The sequence below is a fragment of the Alosa pseudoharengus genome, unplaced genomic scaffold, assembly GCF_046254945.1.
Source record: "Alosa pseudoharengus isolate Yale_2024_CS ecotype anadromous, Long Island Sound unplaced genomic scaffold, YU_APseudo_1.1 YU_APseudo_1.1_scf_5, whole genome shotgun sequence".
NCBI lineage: Eukaryota > Metazoa > Chordata > Actinopteri > Clupeiformes > Clupeidae > Alosa > Alosa pseudoharengus.
In genome coordinates, this window is record NW_027468837.1 from 19,503,961 (window position 1) to 19,512,419 (window position 8,459).

At 43.8% G+C, this 8,459-nt stretch overlaps 1 protein-coding gene across 2 annotated transcripts in view; it reads right to left on the reverse strand.

Annotated features, from left to right (window-relative positions):
- The window catches only part of atp2b4 (ATPase plasma membrane Ca2+ transporting 4), a 59,435-nt gene extending 51,381 nt beyond the window's left edge, over positions 1 to 8,054 (reverse strand). For both annotated transcript variants that reach the window (XM_076268703.1, XM_076268705.1), the window contains exon 1: positions 7,367 to 8,054. The gene's annotated coding sequence lies outside the window, so the exon portion shown is untranslated. The remainder of the gene's footprint in view (positions 1 to 7,366) is intronic.
- Positions 8,055 to 8,459: the final 405 nt, after the last annotated feature.

The following is an 8,459-nucleotide window of genomic DNA, read 5'->3' on the forward strand; positions in this document are numbered from 1 at the left end:
TGGGCACAGTGCCTGGATTTCCGTGGCATTCTGTCTGATAATGACGCGAGTATGATACATCCTAAAGCACCTTTAAGTGCTAGCGGAGGGCCTGAAATCCAAATATTTCATTTAGCCATCTCACATGTCGCCTAGCATTGGAAACTGCCGAGACTTTGCACGTAACTGAGTCAGGCTTGGGCAGACAGCGGCCATGCTTGTATCACCAGCAGTGCCTGAGGAGTGCCGCCATTGTGGGTGATGGACAAAATGGAAGCGAATTTGACACAGCCATGTGTCACAGCCCGGAGAACACGCACTGCCCGTGGACTTCTACAGGACGGCGCTCCTCTTCCCCCCGACTGCACCAGAGAGAGACGACACAAAGTCTCTCCTCCTATCGTCATGCAACAGAGAGAGAGGGAGAGGTAGAGTAAGAGAGAGAGACAGAAAGAGAGAAAGAGAGTGAGTGTGTGTGTGTCTGTGTGTGTGTGTGTGTTTGTGTTTGTGTGTGTGAGAGAGAGAGAGAGAGAGAGAGAGAGAGAGTGAGAGTGTGTTTGTGTGAGAGAGAGAGTGAGAGTGTGTGTGTGTGTGCACGCATGTGTGAGTGAGAGAGAGACATAGAGAGAGAGGAAGAGAGAGAGAGAGTGAGTGTGTGTGTGAGAGAGAGAGATAGAGAGAGAGAGAGAGAGAGAGAGAAATGGAGAGAGTGCCAGAGCCCTGCCCAGTGAGCCCTTATGTCTTCCATGTTGGCTCGCCCTCCAGCTGGAGTTAAGTGATCACACCACAGAGTGTACAAAACACACACACACACACACACACACACAAACACACACACACACACACACACAATTACAATCACACACTCACACGTGTTCCCAACCAATGTGGATGACTCTTTAGGTCTTTAGGTGATGATGTTCCCATGGTTTCAAGACCCTTATCTCAGCAGTTTGTCCATAACTCAATAGCTAAATCACTGCATGAACACGACATTACACTTTCACTTTTCTCTGTCTAGCTCTCTCTCTCTCTCCCCCTTCTTTCTCTGTTTGCTGCAAATATTCAGGAAACACATTTTTGACATGTTCCTACAACTTCCTCCAAACAAGACAACTGCTAGTATTATCAGGTGCAGCTGTCAGCTATCAGCAACAGTAATGTTATTAGGCTTGCAAAACATCTAATGCATGCATGGAGTCAACATTGCAATAACACAATCTCTGCAGCAATACACATAATCATGGTATCGCTAATGCCGACTGCATGTACCACCGACACTAATCATTATATCTCCAACATAGTTGTTGACCTTTTGCCTGGCTGCCATTAGTGCTTGCTCAGACATTAAACACACACACACACATACACACACACACACACACACACACACATTAGGCTGACGTGGTGTGATAATGCCAAGGCCACAACTCCCACTGGCAGTTCTGTATTCAGTACACTGTGAAATGTAAACCATTAATGTAGTTCATAAATCTCAGCATAAGTGCTTTAATTCTATTATAAGCCATATTCAGCATGTATACAGAACTGCAGCTATATGAGCATGAAATAAAACAACTCCAGAATCTGTATGTCCTCAAAGCAAATCAAGGAAGACAGACTTTCAGCACCGTACCTTTGACTTAATAAAAGAACCTTCATATCCAGGGGGTTTCCAAGAATGGGTGATGACTAAATATTCTTGATTATACCTCTATCTGTGTTCTATTAATATTTCTGTTGGAGACTGGGGAGGTCACCCAAAGTCGTTTTCTTGTGTCCACAAGCCGCGCCAGTGAAGCTGCTTAAATAGCTCCCGTCCACCTACGGACGACACATGTGGGGGCACGTCTCTTACCCAACTCTATAATGAGCCTTTACTGGGTGAATTTAGATGTCCTGAAATAACACAAAATCCATCTCTACTGAGCACCAGCCAGCGGCCGCACTCAGTCCCCACGGTGAAGGAAATGTTTTCTCCTCGCCTGCCGATTGTTGATGGAAAAATGAGGCACTAGGCCCACTGGACTGCCAAACACTTCACTGAGACTCAGGTGACCACTCCCCAATGTTATTTCCCTCTCCACAGTGTCACAAGATGTGGCAGATGCAGAGAAAACAAATTTGCCCACTTAGCAGGCTTAGCATACTCAGAGCGCCTAGTGACAGAGACCATGACAGCACATGTTTTCTTTTTCCCCCTCATGAGATGAACTGTGGCATTTTGTAATAAATGGGCATTTCTGTTCAAGATGGCCATTCTTCAACAGACGGCCATTCTTGAATCTGAAACAGTGCTTGTCACGCGCACAACCACATTAACCCGAGGAGGGAGAGTGTGTGTGTGTGTGGGGCAGGGGGCCTTCCACAAGAGCTTCTTCTTGCTGTGTGGCTGGTCATTTGGATCCTGAGGTTTCCTGTTTGCAACACTGACCATAACCCTTCCCCATCCCGCTAACCCAGTCTTTGCTTGAGGATTTGCATTTCCAGGAGTACATCATTAATGCAAAAACAGACTCAGCAAATTTCCAGTTGACAGGTTGACTCATGGACAAAGCTGAATATTAGCCTTGGGCAAAACCTGAATCGTGATTTTGTTGGCATTTGTGGCTCACCGGTAAAATGTAAAATATAACTTTTAGCCTTTTAATTTAACATATAACCTAACTGGAAAGTCCAGCTAGCTAAGAGTGCAAATGACTCATGTGATTCATGTTCATCCTGGAAAAAGTCAATGTATAATCCCCATACCCAGTGTCAACATGCAGAGACACACACCTCAGTGATCTTATCAGGGAATCATTAGGATATCAGGGAAATAATGCACATTTCCAGCCAATGCCGAGAATATGTACATTTCTCTCACATAATGGCAAGAGTGACAATTATTGTTTGCATTGTCAGCATTTTACTGTTCAACTTTCATCATTATTTGTGTGCAGTTAAATTCTAACATTGTATTTCTCTCTTAGGTGCGGTTCATTCAAATCTACTGTTAAGATACAGCACTGCCGACCTGGGATCACTGACCTGCTCAACTTATTACACGTAACCAACAGGAAGACATCAGCCAGCATGGGGAGGGGCCTGTGGGCAAGGGTTGATTGTGCTGTTTGGTAACCAGCCAAAAGGCCACAACTGTTGAGCCACGCCTTCGCCAAACATTTCACTACTACATGCAAGGAAACCACAACCAAACGCCACTAGTATCGCTGGAGGCACAAATGTAAATGGAGCATCGGCATGGATAGGCTTTTGACGGGAGCGTATTGGGGAAAAACAGAAGTACGCCCATGCAGACCTGCCCTCACGTGCAGTAGGAAAGAAAACGTATGTAAAAAAGCTCAGCATGAGGAAGCAATCCCAGTTTCCATTTCCTCTTTCTGGCTGCAGCTCGGGCCTCTGGCGCTGGCTGTCCGTTTCACTCTGCACTCCCAGTTCCTCAGTCCATTTAGTCATGGTGCTTCCCACCCACCTAAGTGTCATCTGTTACGAAACCACCGTCAGGTGGCTTTTTTAGGCACTTGTATAAGAGCAAAAATGACAACTGCAGCATGAATACAATTTACAGATGGAAGGGGACGATGCTGCATCTGATCTGTTTAGATTTAGAATCTGGCCAACTGAAACGAAAGGAAACAAAAAGGGAACTATGAATCTGAGCATAACACAACAACGACATGTTCGGCTTACTCTAGACTTTGTTACTGCCAATTCCATGCACTTTTGACCTGCTGTAAAAATCAAGGCAGTAATGTATAAATAACCACCAATAGTATTGAGAGATTAGGTAAAAATGCATGCTTGCACTCATTCCTTACACAAACATATGCACTTAGATAACTACCTATTTACTTGTGGCAGCTTTAAATATATTTGATATATAAGCCTAATTTCCCTGACCTTGATGCCTAAGGACCATAATTATCATGTTAATGATGTTTTGGATGACTGGCACTTCCATCATTTTAAGGCAAGTGGGTTATCAAATTATATGACTTCACATGACTCCACATATGAGCTAATGATATAGTTTGAACTAAGAAAGAAATCCTTAAGTTGGTGTTACAAAGTCTGGGCAGAGGGGTTTACTACACCACCTCATACTTATCCAGAGGTACAAGAAAGCAAGTTCATTCAGAAAGAAAGGCTGTAGCCACTAGCCAGGATGGGTGAGCCTGGTTGGGTGAGCACTGTAGGAATCCCCATTACGGGCCCATTGCGACCATGTCAATAAAGTCACAGAGCAGAGTGCCAAATGTAACATGCTTGTGGGCCATTTCACTCAGGAATCTCCAGTGATGCCGGTCCATTTTTAGCACCACTGAGACTGCCACTTTACAGTACAGTTTGCAGTACAGAGAGCACTCACGACACGACGGCCTCAATTTCCAGCAAATATCCCAGTAAGTCTGTGACGTATAGGCTGCTCTGGCCCCAGATCAACACAAAGCTCAGCAGAAAGAACTGTTGAAAATAAACAATGGCTTACATCAATCTGCCAACTCCGCACCTTTGCATGCTAATTTGTCTTGACCGGTCGACAGCAGAATCAAATTGTGGAAACTTTCACGGCACCTTCGGCCCTGATTTCCTTTAAATACATGGATGATTGCAAGCTCTGAGGAGGGAAGATGAAGGATGTCATCTGCTCCAGTTGTACTAATACAAAGCCTGTCTGTCTCCAAACATCTATCTCTGCACTTTTTTTTATCCTAACACATTCTGCCTCAGAGGGTTTCCTTAAGAGTAGTCTGACTGATGCAAACAACTTGAAACTGTTTATATTTTAAGTAACTATTATTTACATATTACCTGAGGCTACTTAGAACCAAATGGGGCCTGCATAGAAATGAATGTGACAACTGCCAACAGTTGGGTGAATGGCTGTGCATCGTGTCTGAATGACAAACAATGATAAATTATAATATAGCTGCAGCAATGCATTCTCAATAATAGTCTCATGTATATACAACACAGCTATACACCCAGTGTAACTGTAGAAGTATGCCCCGAGGGTGTACATCGCTATATAATTCCTTACTTAATGAAAGGCTGTGATACACATAGGGTGTGTTTTTATATTCAGATGCAATGCTTCAATTCCGAGTCATGCATCAGGTGTGTGGTAGAAAAGCTGAACAATTCTGCTGTTTGTGTTGCTCTCCCATCTGTTCGGGACTTCTCAAATTGACCACGCGGGCATGTCTTATTCAGCTGAGGTACCATGCTGTGCTGTGTTCAGAATCCTATATAGCAGCCTCCCTCTCCACCGCATCCCACCGCCGCCACAGCCATTTCTGGCAGAGGCGCACCGTGAGGAAGGGGAGGCTTTCCGAGGCCAGCTTGAATCTTTTCCTCTGCAAAGTTAAGCTCTATAAACAAAATGGGGCAGAGCTGATCAGAGCGCAGTCTCTTAATTAGAGAGAACAGATGCCGACAAAGTAAACACAGCTTGATATGCACAACAGATCATGGCATCAGTCTGCAGCAGTGTTGGAGAGGAGGGAGGCACCCCCTGCTCAAAACGAGCACGATCTCAGGAGAAGAGGACCTAGTGGCGGTCTTCAGATGGAGCTCCCTGGGTTGAGTCTTGAACAGCGCTGGGCAAGCTGATCAGGCTGCTGGGCATTGTCCCCCACACTATGATATTTGAAATGGATGTTTGTGTTGTTTGTTGTAGATCTGCAGATCTCATTTTATCTGAACTTCCTCAGTATCTGTGCCTAGTACAATGCAACCAAATGAATTAAATGGGAACAATGCTCGGAAATTAACCAAAATAATTCCATCACTGATAGCAGAGTGCTTTTCATTCACTGACTACAATTAATGGATATTATGATCTAATTCCATTTAGGCTAATGCTATGAAATCCCTCAACTTTAGTAATAATGGCGTAGCTTAATTTGCATTTTCTTAATATCTGTGTGATCTGTGCCCTTTTCATTGTGTATTTCATCAATTTATTGCTAGTCCATATTTCAGCAAAAAATGCAGGCCGTGTACTCGATGTTTGAATTAATCGAATTCTCCATGGCAGGGGAAAACGGGACAAAACTGGCATTAACAGGGGCTTCCGAATTGAAGCCAAACATTTAGTCATTTATCACACTGCAATAGCCATGGCTAGTCATGGCAACATCAGCAAACCTTAAGGAAACAGTAGCCGCTTTATATCAGGTTATGTTCAGCCATTCGGCACTGGCACACACATCTCATTCTTGCGACGCTAAAATGTTTTTTTGTAAATGATGCACTGGTCAACATCACATAATGGTCAGCATCCATGGAAGCGGGCAAGTTTATTTTAATCTCAACTGGTTTTGACGTTGTGTGCATTGCCCACCAAAGCCTAAGGCAGTTGTTTCAATGAATGTTGCAACAGGCTTTTGCTTTCGTCAAAGGAATCCCCTTTAAAAACAACAGTGCGAGCGCACACCCAGTTCACGGGCGAGGCGCAACATGGCTACACAGTGAGTGTTCAAACAGAGGGGTTTTGTTCAGATTGCTCAAGCATTTTCATATGGGCGATATTCGATCAGCTTTATAAAAGCATAAAGCTACCGCGCTGTACACCGACAACTTCGCCGAGAGGAAACAGATCTATCCAAGTGATGCATTGTGAAGCGCTGTAAACTTTCTGCGCTATTGGCTCAACATTAGAAACAGAACAAAGTGCCTGTGCGTCTTGATTACGCCCCTTTCCATCCCTTTCATGTGACGTCAGAAGAATGGATTTTTACTGCAATCAGCCACTTAATTAAACGAGGATCACTTGTCTCGTCACGTTAACAACATTCGGTTTGCAGAGATCTTCTGATCACCCAGCTACTTAAAATATGCGCGTTGGAAATGAGAAACAATGTGACTACCTAGTAGCTTAGTTTGGTTTTCCTGAAATAAAATCTACTTTTTACTCATTCATGGTAATAAGCATGCAGTACCATCAATGCTTCCATTCGGAGTAAGACAGCGTTCATCTCTGCGTATTGACTCGCCCTATACTATCATGGCGTGACACCAGTGGGGCTACTCTTGAATGTCTTTTGGTTTTCCTGGTATGAGAGGCAGGAAAAACAGGTTGTTGTAACGAATGTATGACTTCTTTTTTGAGCGGCGGCATTCCACCTGGTCTCAATCAGAATAACCACTACAAAGAATTGAATGAGCGAATTCGACGGTCCATCTCCTCAAGTATTAAGACAAACATGATTTAGATTAGTTCAGAACGACACGCAAGGCAATAAATGAGTGCGGTGACGGAAGAAAATGCTCACAAACAAACGCACGAATAGCCTACACAAGGACTTACACACATAAACACAGACAAGCACACACCTGGTTAGAACGAGCAAAGTCAAATGGAAAAGGAATAAGAGCATACCGTTCAGATGAGATGACGCCGCAGCTCCCAAGCAGCTGGAAATCAGTCAGTCCAAGTGGTTTTGCCTCTTCAAATCTGGCAATCAATACATTCTAACCCCGAGTCTTGGGCGGTAGAAGAAATCCCCTTTCCTGCCTGAGCGGAATCCCTGTTGCACCCTCCAGTCTGGACCTATGACGTCTCCTAGGCTGCTAGAGCAACATCAACTGAGCTGCAGAAAGATCGAGGCTTTCTTCAAGATAGTGTTTTGTTTATGTTTAGAGATAACGTTATATGATCAAGTCGCCCTTGTTTTCTCTGCATATGGAATCTAACTTGACAACATGACTGCAGAGACGGAAAATCAGTTCAGAAAATCTGATAGAATCAATTTCCCCCTCTAAAAGGCTTTTTGTGAATTAAATATGGCCTAAAGTTGAATGGATATATTACATAACTTGTTACTGACAAGTACAGCAGGCAAAAAGTGAGGCAAAACAATCCAAACAGTCTTTACTTTCCGAAAAAAAGATAAAACATATTCACTAAGAGGACCAGGATGGTCTGAGAACACGGAGATCCAAGTGATAACTTATTCTGCCCCGTAGTCTACAGATGAGAATGTGTTCCCCTTGACCTAAAAGAAACGCGGTAAGAGTATGGTGAATCGCTACCACGACAGGGGTCCGCGAAAATGTCTTCGGATGCTGTTCCTACGAGCCATCGCCGTGCCTCGAAAACGAAAGGGGATTGTTCGCGATGACCGAGTGGCAGGACGGTAAGCAAGCTGCGAGGAGAGGGAGGGACTAGTTTGGGAAGTCATTTAAGGTGGACTAAAGAGAAAGTTTAACTGAAGACAAGCAACGCTTCAATGTAATAGGCCTAATGAATAAACAGCCAACACAATGCGTGGTGATTAAACTATATGGACTGTTATTAAGTTATACATGATGATATAAAGTCATTGTTTTTAATTATTCTAGTGGTACGCCTACATCATAAGTACAACAACAGCAACAGTAGGCCAATAGTATTAATGATGATGAAGAAGATGATGATAATGGTCTTCCTTGCCATGCCTTCACAGATCTAGTTTTCATCAGGACTTCTTTAG